The following is a 15,371-nucleotide window of genomic DNA, read 5'->3' as shown; positions in this document are numbered from 1 at the left end:
TTTAAATTTGAATTTATATCCCGCCCTTCTCCGAAGACTCAGGGCGGCTTACATTGTGTTAAGCAATAGTCTTCATCCATTTGTATATTATATACAAAGTCAACTTTATTGCCCCCAACAATCTGGGTCCTCATTTTACCTACCTTATAAAGGATGGAAGGCTGAGTCAAACATGGGCCTGGTGGGACTTGAACTTGCAGTAATTGCAGGCAGCTGTGTTAATAACAGACAGACTTTGTCTGCTGAGCCACCAGAGGCCCTTTTGAGGGGAAGGGGTGGTAACAAAAGGCATATTTAATATTCCTATCCTCTATTTTCCAAAAAGCAATCATCCAGCGGCTTGGGCTGAGAGAGGGTGACTGGCCCGAGGAGGGCATCCAGCTGGCTTGTCAGAGGCAGGATTATAACTCTCCTGGGTTTTACGTCTGGTGCCTTTAATCATTATACCCAGCCGATTCTCCCACAGAAGTAGTTTGTCCTTAACTTTCTTTCTTCCTAGGCCGAGAGAGACAGAGATACTGGACCAAAGTCATCCAGCTGGCTTTTATGCCTAAGGCAGGCCTCGAAGTCACAGCCACCTGGTTTCTAGGTGGAGTAATGGTACTCCAGCCATTATTCCAAACTGGCTCTCATTAATGTTCTGGAGAACTTCCAACCCAACCTTCTGCTGTTGCAGAAAACCGGTTGTTCCCATCGTTGTTACGTATCAGTTGGGGTGGGCTTCAAAAAATTTTAGCAAGGGGTTTTCTGCCCAGCTGCTGGGTGAGTGTGGCCATGGTGGGCGTGGCCTAGTTAGCCTCCTGCACCACGGCGGGGGGGGGGGCGTTTTTGCCCTCCCTGGGCTCTGGAGGCTTTTCTCGAGTCTCCGGGAGGGCAAAAACGGCCTCCCCAGGCTCCGGAGGCCCTCTGGAGTTAAATGAAGTTCTTCCCGAACTTCCGGTAGGCCCGTTTTTCTCCCTGAGCCTCTGTGCGTGCCCTGCACTTACCTGCATCCAAAATGGGCCGCATGGGGACCCCTGGGAGGGGCGGGGGGGGGGGGGGGCGACAGCCAGGAGTGGGATTTGGGGGTTTTCCAAACTGCACAGAATCTTAGCTAGAGGTTCTCCCGAACCCCTGCAAACCCCCAGCAGCCCCGCCCTGAAATCAGTAATGAAGCACAAGCCACTAACTTAAAGAGCAACCTCTCCATGCTTAGTCAAAATCCCCTGTTTCATCCTTGACCCGATTGGCCTCCAACCTGGTGATCTGCCGTGGTGGTTTACCTGCCTCTCTGCTTCTGCCTGGAGGGTCTGCTTCCACTTCAGAATAGGGAGGGGGGAGCTCTGGGGGGCCAGGGTAAGGTGGGGGCCAGAGAGGTAACATGTTGAGAGAACCTGTGGGGTGAAAACAAGCATCGTATCCGAGAATCAAGGTGTGAATGAGCCAAAAAGTCCGATTAAAATATCAAGCAAGGCAGAACAGCAGATTCATTCTTCGGAAATGGTATCCTTGGGGAATGGAATAAAGGTAAAGGTTCCCCTCACACGACTCTAGGGGGCGGTGCACATCTCTGTTTCTAAGCTGAGGAGCCAGCGTTGTCTGAAGACGTCTCCGTGGTCATGTGGCCGGCATCACTCAACGCCAAAGGCGCACGGAGCGCTGTTCCCTTCCCATCAAAGGTGGTCCCTATTTTTCTACTTGCATTTTTTTTACATGCTTTCGAACTGCTAGGTTGGCAGAAGCTGGGATACGTCACGGGAGCTGCTTCTTCTTCTTCTTCTTCTCCTTCTTCTTCTCCTTCCTTCCTTTCTTCTTTGACAACCATTTCTTTGAAGTGGTAGAGGGTTTCCTGCCTAAGCAGGGGGTTGGACAAAAAGACCTCCAAGGTCCCTTCCAACTCTGTTATTCTATTCTATTCTATTCTATTCTATTCTATTCTATTCTATTCTATTCTATTCTATTCTATTCTATTCTATTCTATTCTAGTTTAGTCTAGTCTAGTCTAGTCTAGTCTATTCCATTCTTTCTTTTCTTCTTCCTCTTCTCCTTCTCCTCCTCCATCCTCCATCCTCCTCCTAGCCCTTATGTATCCACTGCCAGATGAAGGCCTCTTCCGCCTGTTTCCAACCCATACAGTCCTGAGCTTTCTTTTGCCAACTGGGCCTGTCACACTTGCTTGATACCGTTGCTCCATCTTCTTTTAGGTCTCTTCTGTGGATGCTTTTGATCAAGTGGGATCCAAAACAAGAACTCTGCAAGCTTTAATTTCAGGTCTTCGAGATCTGGTAGATAGAACCCACACGGCTTGGTCACTGAACTGTCACACTCCGCCTAGGGGCCAAAAACCGATGTGGATATTGACTTAGCCTCTTAAGCCCGGTCTCAGATGCCTCAGACGGCAGATAAGAAGCCTACAGAGATACCCGTGAGCCATGGCATATCTTCTCCCTATCTTTCTCAGCCAGCTGCCCTTAGGACTGGGGACAACTCTGTCCTCCAGCAAAGGGAACGGTGAGCGAACAATCTGTGCAGTGTCAAAGGGAGGGAGGCGCTCTCTCTATTTGCACCCTTCTAGGAATTCAAATGTCATTGCCACCACCGCTGCCCGGACAGAAGAACCACGCTCCTTAGACCAGGGGTCTCCAACCTTGGTCACTTTAAGACTTGTGGACTTCAGCTCCCAGAATTCCACAGCCAGCAAAGCTGGCTGAGGAATTCTGGGAGTTGAAGTCCACAAGTCTTAAAGTGGCCAAGGTTGAAGACCCCTGACTTAGACACACGAGTGACTGTGTTGGATTCCTTGCACCTAACAATGAGATGTATCTTGTTGAGAATTGATTTCTCTTTTTTTTTTTCAAAAAAAAGCCAACATTGGTACAGAGTTTTAAGGAGCCACAGCTAGGTGGAGAGGAGCGCATGCTTTCCACGCAAGACAATCCCTTCTCTACAAATACGGACACAGTGGCTCAGTGGCTAGGACGCTGAGCTTGTCGATCATAAGGTCAGCAGTTCAGCGGTTCGAATCCCTAGCGCTGCATAACGGGGTGAGCTCCCGTTACTTGTCCCAGTTTCTGCCAACCTAGCAGTTCGAAAGCACGTAAAAAATGCAAGTAGAAAAATAGGGACCACCTTTGGTGGGAAGAGAACAGCGTTCCGTGTGCCTTTGGCGTTGAGTCATGCCAGCCACATGACCTTGGAGACGTCTTTGGACAGCGCTGGCTCTTCAGCTTTGAAATGGAGATGAGCACCACCCCCTAGAGTCAGGAACGACTAGTACATAAGTGCGAGGGGAACCTTTACCTTTACCTTTACAAATAAGGATGAAAAAACCGTCAGCCAGAAATCCTGAAGAACCACTGTTAGCTACTGGTAGTCTTCGACTTACGACCACAATTGAGCCCAACATTCCCATTGCTAAGGAAGGAGGTTATTAACTGAGTTTCCCCCCCCCTTTTGTTAGGACCTTCTTGCTCCAATTGTTAAGTGAATCACTGCAGTTCTTAAGTGAGTCATGTGGTCACTAAGCAAATCTTGACTTCTCCCAACTGAAGCCACATGAGAAGGTTAGAAATGGTGATCAGATGACCCTGATCCAGCGCTACCTTCCTAAGTACACGCCGGTGGCCAAGCACCTGAATTCTGATCACGTGACCATCGGGATGCTGCAACGGTCGTTAAGTGGTGAAAATTGGTCGTAAGTTACTCTTTTTTTTTTCCAGTGTCGTTGTAACTTTGAAAGTTACAAATGGCTGTAAGCCAAGGACTACCTCTAATTTCAACCCGACTGGACAGAACGGACGTATGGTCTGAACTTGGTAGAAAAAGACTTTGTATGTTCCTTTCATCGTTAGAAAGGATGGTAATTTTTTTCTGCTGTCAACGAAGAGGCTGGCTCTTTAAGCATTTCTGGTGAAAAGAACAAACAAGCAGCATTTGGTAACACATCTATGGAGATTCTCCGTCCTCCAGGTCATGGTTGTCCCAAAGGTGCTTTTTTTCAAGAGGCAGCTGGACTTAATTGTTTTTTCTTTGAAGATGTTTCGATTCTCATCCAAGAAGCTTCTTCGGCTCTGACTGGATGGTGGGGAATGGAAGGATCTATATTCCAGCTGGTCATTTGCATTCTTTTTAGAGAGTCACGGAGGCCACTTGGAGGTTTGTCGGTATCCTCAGGGTCACCTGAGCAGTGCAAATGGGTGTGGAGCAGGGGTGAAATGCTCCTGGTTCGGACTGGATCGGCCGATCTGGTAGCGATTGTGGCGGGTGGTTCGGAGAACCGGTAGCAAAAATCCCTGGGGCCCCCCAGCCCATGCCCACCCAATCGCTTGGTCACCTGCTTGCCGCTTCTTTCCAGCTCGCTCACTTTTCCCGCCCGAATGGTAGGAATAGGTTGTAAAAAAATGCTTTTAAAAGTAAAAAAAAAAAAAGGCTCTGACGATCACAGCTGAGCCGCGCAATTGTCAGTGTCTTTTTTTTTTTACTTTTAAAAGCATTTTTTCACAACCTATTTGGCCGAATAGGTTGTAAAAAAATGCTTTTAAAAGTAAAAAAAAAAAAAAAGATTGCACGCCCCAGCTGATCAATTCCCCCATGCACTGTCCTACTTACCCCATGCCTCCTTTTGGTGTGCGCTGCGCATGCACCTCGCATTTGGTGTGTGGTGCACACTGCGCATGTGCGCACGCAGCGCGCATGCACAGCCAGCAAACCGGTAGTAAACAGGTTCAGATTTCACCGCTGGTGTGGAGCTTTCTTGTGTTTGTGAAGGGACACGGGGCAGAAAGCACAGCTCCACAACACAGTCCTTTTCAGCAGTTCCAAGAAGGCTGCACAATGTTTGCACTACTCAGGTGTCCCTGAGGACACAGATAAACCTCCAAGTGGCCTCAACGGCTCTCCAAAAGGATACAAACAACCAGCTGTCTGCAAGGAGTGTAGATCCTTCCATTCCCCCACCATGCGTGGAAGGCGTGCGCACCAGCAAAGCACACATGCGGAAGGCTAGGCGCATGCGTGGACGCACACTCACATTTGTGAACCAGTAGAGAAAGTAAGTGAATGCTACCCCTGATGCCGAGCCTAGATTGGCCCGTGAATCTAGTTGCTGAAATGAGTGACAGCTACATGTCTATGGAGATTCTCAGTCATCCAGGTCATGGTTGTCTCAAAGGTGTTTTTTTCAAGAGGCAACTGGACTTTGGTTTTTCTTTGAGGACGTTTTGCTTCTCATCCAAGAAGCTTCTTCAGGTGTGACTGGATGGTCGGGAAGGACTGGATGGAGCAGAAGGATTTATATTCCTTGCAGACAGCTGGTTATTTGCATCCTTTTTCACTGATACCACGTGGGGGTTTATCTGTGTCCTTCCATTCCCCACCATCCAGTCAGAGCTGAAGAAGCTTCTCGGATGAGAAGTGAAACGTCTTCAAAGAAAAACCAAGAAAGTCCAGTTGCCTCTTGAAGAAAAAAAAAAAAGTACCTTTGGGAAATTTGGTAACCCAAAGAATGCACACCTGTACTTACGGGTTGTCTGTGGTGCAGCAGGGTGAGCGTAGGTATAGATGGAGGCGGTAGGGTACTCTTGGAGATTCGTAGCCTCTTTCAAAATATCTGTTGCAGTAACAAAAAAGGGGAAGGTAGCATATCACTGAACTTAAAGGCATATGCAATCATTTGGTTTTTAAGGTGTGCAGGTGGTCCTCGACTTACAACAGTTCCCTTAGTGACCGTTCAAAGTTAAAACCCAGATTGAGGACCCAGATTGTTGGGGGGGGGCAATAAGTTGACTTTGTAAAAAATATACAAATAGAATGAGACTATTGCCCTATACACTGTAAGCCGCCCTGAGTCTTCGGAGAAGGGCCGGTTTAGCTCTGCCTGGTAAGGCCTGTTATTAAGAACACAAAGCCTGCAATTACTGCAGGTTCGAGCCCGGCCCAAGGTTGACTCAGCCTTCCATCCTTTATAAGGTAGGTAAAATGAGGACCCAGATTGTTGGGGGGGCAATAAGTTGACTTTGTAAATATATACAAATAGAATGAGACTATTGCCCTATACATTGTAAGCCGCCCTGAGTCTTCGGAGAAGGGCGGGGTATAAATGTAAACAAACAAACAAACAAACAAACAAGGGCGGGATATAAATGTAAACAAAAAAAAAAAAACAGCACCGAAAAAAGTGATTGATGGCCATTTTTCACACTTAGGACCGTTGCATGGTTACGGGATTTACATTGAGATGCTTGGCAACTGACTCACGTTTATGATGGGTTGCAGTGTCCCGGGGTCACGTGATCCCCTTTTGCGATCTTCTGACAGTCCATGGGGAAGCCAGATTCACTTAACAACCGTGTGGTTAACTGAACAACTGCAGGGATTTGCTCAACAAAATGTGGCAAGAAAGATCGCAAAATTGGGCAAAACTCACTTAACAAATTTTCTCACTTAGCAACGTAAGTGTTGGGCTCAATTCTGGTTGTAAGTTGAGAACTGCCTCTAATGGAGACTTCAACTGGAGATTCTTCTCTTCATCTATCTATCTATCTATCTATCTATCTATCTATCTATCTATCTATCTATCTATCTATCTATCTATCTATCTATCATCTATCCTATCTATCATCTATCTATTTATCTATCTATCATCTATCTATCTAATCTATCATCTATTTATCTATCATCTGTCTGTCTGTCTATCTATCTATCAATCATTATTTCTATCTATCATCTATTTATCTATCATCCATCTATCTATCTATTTATCATCTATCTATCATCATCTATCTATCATCTATCTATTTATCTATCTATCTACCTATCTATCTATCTACCTATCTATCTATCTATCTATCTATCTATCTATCTATCATCTATCTATCTATCCTATCTATCATCTATCTATTTATCTATCTATCATCTATCTATCTAATCTATCATCTATTTATCTATCATCTGTCTGTCTGTCTATCTATCAATCATTATTTCTATCTATCATCTATTTATCTATCATCCATCTATCTATCTATTTATCATCTATCTATCATCATCTATCTATCATCTATCTATTTATCTATCTATCTATCTATCTATCTATCTATCTATCTATCTATCTATCTATCTATCTATCTATCTATCTACCTACCTACCTATCTATCTATCATTATCTATCTATCTATCTATCTATCTATCTATCTATCTATCTATCTATCTATCATCTATCATCTATCTATCTTTATCCTATCTTCTTTCAAAGAAATAACGCCAGCATAGATATGGTGGGGACCATGCTCTCTGTTCACTCATCTCGTCTGCAAATGTTATGGCTTTATGAACATTTGAACCAGAGTTTCCTGAATCCTAGTCTATCATGCTATCACTGGGATGTTAATTAATTGTGGCATTACTACACTCTTTTTCGGTGGTTTTGTGGATCCTTCCACAACCTGGTTCTTTCCAGTTTTGTTGGGTTTTTATCTCCCATTTAGCCATCAGGTTGGATAAACGTGGATGGATAAGAGCTAATAAACCATGATGCTCTCTGTAGAAATGTAAAAAAAACAAAAAAATAAACTTCTTGCCTTTTGACTACTTGTTCATTTTGAATCATGAGGCCCCTTCCTTCCTTGCCAGAGAGAACAGAGTAGAAAGAATAAATGTTAGCTAATTAGTCAGAAAACAACTTACCTGAATCTACTAGATCTTTGATCATGTTTAGGCAATCGGAAGCTCCATACTGGAAAGTGAATTTGAAAGCAAGAAGTCCCTGGGTGGAAGCTGAGAAGAAAAGTCCATGCTGAGATCTTAAGTCAAACCTGAGGCCTCACTACAGAAGGTATTATCCAGTGTTGGCGAATCTTTTCGGCACTGAGTGCCAAAAAAGGAGTGTGCGCATGCGGGCGACACCAATATGACACCTCTGATAAAATGGAACTTTGAGGAACTTCAAGCCTCAGGGTCTTCTTTCGTTGGGGGTGTTACAATTAGAACTGCAGAAAAAATAATTGCTACCAACTTGCCTTCCATTGAGGACCTGTATACTGCACGAATCAAGAGGGCCGTGAAAATATTTGCAGATCCCTCGCATCCTGGACATAAACTGTTTCAACTCCTACCCTCAAAACGACGCTATAGAGCACTGCACACCAGAACAACTAGATACAAGAACAGTTTTTTCCCGAAGGCCATCACTCTGCTAAACAAATAATTCCCTCAACACTGTCAGACTATTTACTGAATCTGCACTACTATTAATCGTTTCATAGTTCCCATCACCAATCTCTTTCCACTTAGGACTGTATGACTATAACTTGTTGCTGGCAATCCTTATGATTTATATTGATATATTGATCATCAATTGTGTTGTAAATGTTGTACCTTGATGAACGTATCTTTTCTTTTATGTACACTGAGAGCATATGCACCAAGACAAATTCCTTGTGTGTCCAATCACACTTGGCCAATAAAATTCTATTCTATTCTATTCTACTTGGAACCCTGACAACAAGCGTTATGGAATGGTTTTCAGCCACTTGAATACCTCTCTCCTACCCTAACTCTCATTTTCCCATCTGCCTTTTCTTTCTCCCTCACCCAACAAACATTCTGCGTGAGCATTTTTCCCTCCTGATTTTAGGACACTTCCTCGCACAAAATGTTGCATTTCTGAAAAGAAAAAAAACTTTAGGATTTCCCCAAGAGTTTGTTATTTCTTTCCTCTTCTGATTCACTCGTTTTTGATATCAAGGGGCAGAGACAAATAATGGAATTATCATCATAGCAAGCGAGGGCATTTCCCCCCCCCCTTTCTCCATGGGGTATTTATTATGGTCAGAACCTGAGGGTCACTTCCCTGAACATTTCCACCCACTGAATGACTTAAATCAGGGGTCTCCAACCTTGGCAACTTTAAGACTTGTGGACTTCAACTCCCAGAATTCCTCAGCCAGCAAAGTTGAATTCTGGGAGCTGAAGCCCACAAGTCTTAAAAATTGCCAAGGTTGAAGACCCCTGACTTAAACAGAGGGAGAAAGAGAGCTGCAGAGAGAATTAGTACTTTACAGCAGCTGATAAAGACAGATCAATAAATTATGGCACCTACTCAGAGTTCCTTTGATGTGTTGAGGTTTGGAGTCGGGCTCTTCCTCCAGAAAGCAATCTCCCAACAGCTGCAGTGGAAAACGAATGATGGTTGATCCCTTATCTTTATGCTGGAATATTATCTAGGAAAGCAATCAAGAAATCAGGATAATTTCACGAGAGTTAGCCTGGGAAACAAATGCCCATTCATTTGGACTACAAATGTACCCGCTCCAAAACTTAAGGAAAGTACAGGTAGTCCTCAACTTAGAAGCATCCGTTTAGTGGCCGTTCAAAGTTACGACGGCACCGAAAAAAGTGACTTAGGATTACTTTTCACATGACCGTTGCAAAATCTCCATGGTCACCTGATCAAAAGTTCGACGCTTGGCAACTGGCTCATATTTATGACGGTTGCAGTGTCCCGTGTGTGTGTGTATGTGTGTCACATGATCACAATTTGTGACCTTCCCAACCAGCTTCTGACAAGCAAAGTCAATGGGCGGGGGGGGGAGGGGTGGAGCCAGATTTGCTTCACGACTGCATGATTCACTTAAGAACTACCTTGCTTAGCAACGGGAATATTGGGCTCAACTGTGGTTGCAAGTTGAGAACTACCTGTAAAGTAAGTCTAGCGTCGTTTTCAATACAAGATGGGCTGCTTACAGGTTAGTTGATGGAGGGAAACACTAACTTAAGACAGAGGTCTGCAAACTTGGCTCTTTTAAGACTTGTGGACTTCAACTCCCAGCTTTGCTGGCTGAGGAACTCTGGGAGTTGAAGTCCACAAGTCTTAAAAGAGCCAAGTTTGCAGACCCCTGACCTAAGAGGAAATTTATTCAAGTGTTCCGTCAAGACTGAAAATGGTCCTGGTCAGCCATCAATGAAAGATGGAGTGTCATGTTTCTTATCAAAGAGAAGCTGTTGCCTTCTTCGGCCATCTGGGCCAAGAGCTCTTACTTTGTATTGAGTGAGGTACAGCATCCCTTTCTTGGCACCTTGGAGTTCTTCTGGAATATCTGGTTCCCCTTCCACAAATAGTACCACCTCACTATAGTGAGCGAGGACCCTGAAAAGACAACAGACGGATCAGAAGATTAAAAGGCACCTCGAGGGGAAGAGAGGGAGGCTTCCTAGGAAGGACAAGCCACGCTAAAGATCATTCTACTGCAGTGTTTCCCAGCCTGGACCACTTGAAGAGATGTGGACTCTCTAGGGCCGTGATGGCGAACCTATGGCACGCGTGCCCAAAGTGGCACCCAAAGCCATGTCCCGTGTAGCCTTGCCTGTTTGTCTTCTGGGTTTCTGACGCACATGCATGAGCGATGATCAGCTGTCCTTCACCCGCATGGCAGTGCCAAAACTCGGCATGCACATGTGCGCCAGCCAGCTGATTGTCGGGTGTGCATGCGCACCATAACCCTGAAGTTTGGCTTTTCCAGAGCGCGATCTCTTTGCATGCGCGTGGCAGTGCCGAAAACCGCCTTGTACATGCACATGCAGACACACCCAGATGATCGCCGGGGGTGCATGCGTGCTAGAACCCAGAAGTGTTCTGTCCTCCCTCGCCTCCGTCCGAATGATGGCTTAATTAGCCGTCATTATCAGCTCTGGCAGCAGAATAGCCAGCGTCTGCCAAGAGCCTCCGTTATCTTCCACGACGCTGGTGAGTCACCTGGAAACAAACTTCAGCTCTTAATCAGTGGATTTGCCTGTTACAAAGAGACACAGCAGCTCTCGCTGCCTTTTATATCCTGTGGGGTGTGGCTCCATGACTCAGCACTTCCTAGGCCTGCCTCACCCTTGCTTCTGTTGGTCCCTCCTCTCCTGCCTACGAAACCTAGGGTTCAACAAAGCCTGATTGCCATCAGCTGGGTCTGGAGGTGTGGCCTGGGGGGGGAAGAGTCAGGGGACGGAGGCCTCGTTATCTCTTCCATCTGGCCTGTTTCTGGCTCCTGGAGCTGAGCCAGGCAAGCCGGTGCTCCCCAGGTAAGTCCTGACTGCCCTTCCCCCTCACTGTCCAAGTCACTTTCTGGCAGCAGGCCCGGCTCGGGGGGCGCAGACACAACAAGAAGTTTGGCTTCTCCGGAGCGTAGCCCCGATGAGCGGGTGCGTACACGCGCGACATTTCCACACAGGTTCGCCATCACTGTTATATGAAATTCTGGGAGTTGAAGTCCATGTCTTTTCAAGTGGTCCAGTTTGAGAAAGACTGTTCTACTGTGCTAGTGCCATCAACACCTATCCCATAGTTGCTCCTGTAACCGCAGGCCACAACTTGTCCAAATATGATATGACTTAGGGATAGTGATAGCTAACCTTTTCTGAACCGAGTGCCCAAAGCGCGCACGCGTGCCTGAGCGAATGCACGCGTGTGCGACCGAACCCCCAAAATGCAATGTGTGCGTGGCCCTGCGCATGCGCCCCATCCCGCATGTGCACACACACCCCTGCATGCGTCCTGCCCCAGCACATGTGCACCAGAGACCTGAAGACCAGCTGGCTGGTGGGAAGCGCACGTGCACACGTAGCGGAGCTGAACTGGCGCAATGGCTTGCGTGCCATCAGAGAGGGCGCTGTGTGTCACCTCTAGCACGCATGCCATAGGTTCGCCATCATGGACTTAGGAGAGTGATATAGAAATTCACAAGAAATATCTTCCTGTTGTCTAAAGAAGATATTCGATATGCTTAGTTTTTCTGGTGTTATTGCTTGAGATAAGAACACTGCATTTTTGCCAAACCTGGCACTCAAGATTTTTCTGGATATGCTTCATTTTCCAGAGTTGTATATGGCTTGAATCTTTTCCTGTATAATTAACTGAAGATATTTTAATTGTTCATTTCCAGATGGTATTCACCGCTGCCCTGTCTATGGAGGACACCTTCGATGCATGGTATTTCTGCATCTCCACCTTTCAGAGTCTATGGAGTTTCTCCATCATCCAGGCCACGGCTGTCCCAAAGGTGCCTTTTTTTCAAGAGGCAACTGGACTTTCTGGTTTTTCTTTGAAGACGTTTTGCTTCTCATCCAAGAAACTTCACTTCCCGGAGCTGAAGAAGCTTCTTGGATGAGAAGCGAAACGTCTTCAAAGGAAAGCCAGAAAGCCAAGTTGCCTCTTGAAAAAAAGCACCTTTGGACAAGATGGGGAATTAAGAGCATTATTGCACTGCCATAGTGTAATATTACTCCCCAATAAATGTCTATGGAGAATCTCCATCATCCAGGTCATGGTTGTCCCAAAGGTGCGGTTTTTTTTTTTTCAAGAGGCAACTGGACTTTCTGGTTTTTTTCTGAAGATGTTTCGCTTCTCATTCAAGGAGCTTCTTCAGCTCTTTCCTGTATATATCTTTCATCTGTATATCCACAATTTATTTATTTATTTATATTTATTTATTTTGTCACAACAGTATATATAAGCATAAGCATGAAAGTAACTATATAATATATAAGCATATATATATAAGCATAAGCATGCAATAACTATATTAATTGGATACAACCAAAGGGAACATTAGGACAGGAAGGGTAGGCACGCTGGTGCTCTTATGTATGCCCCTTACAGACCTCTTAGGAATGGGGTGAGGTCAATAGTAGATAGTTTTTGGTTAAAGCTTTGGGGATTTTTAGAAGAGACCACAGGTTTCTGTTCTCCTGACTGCCATTTTGCTCATTGTCTGTCAGCCTTCTGAGCTGTACCAGATCAGGAAACTTAACTACTTTCCTGAGATAAGATTACAGTAGAAGGATCTTGAAAGTTTTTTTTTTTCTTAAAAGGGTAAAGAGTGTCTTCCTAATATTATCTCCTTTTCTGGGACTTCAGGAATGCTTTTGCCTTTTTCGGTTATTTGGAATATTTCTTTCAAAGCAATATTGTTTTTCTAGCTCGGGGATGAACTGTGGGGCCTTCCTTTGATGATCTCTGAGTTTGGTGATTAGCACTGATGATGTTACCTAGTTGGGCAATGCAACCTCTGCAAGAAAACAACCAAAATCAAAGAGCACCAAGGACCCCCCCAACAGATATACAACCCAGTTCCAATTTTAAGTCCAACAGCAAACATGCGCACTTATTTATTTTAAAGGCTACTCTCCTCTATTCAGTCCGGTTCCATTTTTCTATGCTATTTTTTTATATCTGCTATTCAAAATGCAGTTCATTTATCTTGTCCCAACACCTGTGCTTCTTTTCTTCTAGTGTAATAACCAGTTCAAATATTTTCTTCTGATTTATGTTTAGCTCCTAAGATTTACTTGTTTCATATAACTAACCAGAACAAAATGTGTAATTCTTGTTTACTATTTCTTAGAACAGTATAAAGTGCACAATATAAATTGTTCATCATCACCACCCTTCATGTTTGTATCTTCTTGACATTCTACATACTTTCTAAGTATTTTTTTAAACAGTGTCCGGGATATATATTAAAAAGGGTAATTCACTGTTGCGTTCCATAAAATATTTGTTTTTCCTAATGCATAAGCAAGTGCCGTTTGTTTCCCCTTTAATAATACTGAGTCTCTCTCCTTATCTTACCTAATCTTATGGTTTCTAGCTTTTAGTCTTCAACCTATTTCAATACAGCCTAATCAGGTGTGGGCTGCTGGGGGTTCGCAGGGGTTTGGGAGAACCTCTAGCTAAGATTCTGTGCAGTTCAGAGAACTCCCAAATCCCACTCCTGGCTGGCTCCGCCCACCCCGCCCGTCCCCTCCCAGGAGTCCCCACATGGCCTGTTTTGGATACAGGTAAGTGCATGGTGTTCACGGAGGCTCACGGAGGGCGAAAAACGGGCCTACTGGAAGTTCAGGATGGCCAGAAATGGGCCTGTTTCTGGCCTCCAGAGCCTGGGGAAGTCGTTTTCACCCTCCCGGAGGCTCGAGGAAAGCTTCCGGAGCCTGGGGAGAGCAAAAACGCCCCCCCCCGCCGTGGTGCAGGAGGCTGACTAGGCCACACCCACCATGGCCACGCCCACCCAGCAATCGGGCAGAGAACCCCTTGCTAAAAATTTTTGAAGCCCACCCCTGAGCCTAATCTCACATTAAATATTGAGAACAAAATCTTGAGCAATTCTAGATATTTCCACATTTGAACTATATCTACTGCCCCCAGTAACTCCTGAGTCAGTCTTTGTCCCTACTATTTTGGATATATTTAATTTACCTTTCCTCAGAATTGTTGGCTGACCTAGAGAACTGATATCGAGTCACTTCCATATTGAGAGAGAAGTCCCTTTTTCTTTCTCTGGTACTCAAACTCTCCCTTCAGATGAGGAGCACTGGAAACAAAGAGAAATATCTGGATCATGTCAGTATCTCTGTGATGTCAGCAGGTGAGGTAACAGCCCTGACTTTCAGTTGAAATTGGGGTTGCTATATATCCAGTGGTGGGCTGCTGCCGGTTCAAACCAGTTCAGGCGAACCGGTTGTTCCGACCTGCACCCACCCACCCCCGGCGCTATGCCATCCTATTTAGCCGCGTTTTTTTAAGCCGTGCGCATGTGTGCAAGCTTCCACGCAAAGCGCATGCGTGGAAGGTAGCTCACATTTTCAGTGCTGGGCGAACCGGTTGTTAATTCATGCACTGCCCACCTCTGTATATATATCCCTTTCTTTCTCTGAGGAGTTGCTTCCATAGGGGTAGATTTATACTCTGTTCCAGTGGTGGGTTGCTATCGGTTTGCCCTGGTTTGGGTTAACTGGTAGCAGTGGCGGCAGCAGGCTCCGCCCACCTGCACAGACATCATCAAATATGCTCTGCGCATGCAGAGCGAACCGGTAGCAAAGGTAAGTGAAACTACCACTGCTCTGTTCCCATTCCTCTTTTCTGACAATACAAAGTTTTCTTAGTTCTATTAGGACATTCATTTTTTAAACACATGACCATCTTTTTGTTCCATCATTTGCTTACAAGAGTTGTGTGCACAGTTTCCTTCCTTCCTTCCTTCCTTCCGTCCTTCCTTCCTTTCCTTTCCTTCCTCACAATAACCTAACAGTACATGAGCAACTCTTCGACCTTTAACCAAAACACAAAATGAAAATGATGAGATCAATACAACTGTCAGGTTTCGAATAGTTTCAATGAAATCAGCAGGACTTAATTCAGTAACGGCTAATTGAATTCGTTAATTTCAACGTGCCTGCTAAATGTAGGATTAAGTCTGGATTCCGCCTTGTATATACAGATGTTCAGAAACTTTCTTCCGTCTGTTCAGTCGCTCATCCCCACCTTCACGCTCCTTTAGAGAAATTAAATACAACTTATAATAGTATAATACAATACTTAGATAGCCTATACGTTTCTTTGGACCTGGATGTAAGGC

Source organism: Ahaetulla prasina, chromosome 14, assembly GCF_028640845.1.
Source record: "Ahaetulla prasina isolate Xishuangbanna chromosome 14, ASM2864084v1, whole genome shotgun sequence".
In the NCBI taxonomy this organism is placed as follows: Eukaryota; Metazoa; Chordata; class Lepidosauria; order Squamata; family Colubridae; genus Ahaetulla; species Ahaetulla prasina.
This window is presented reverse-complemented; position numbering follows the sequence as displayed.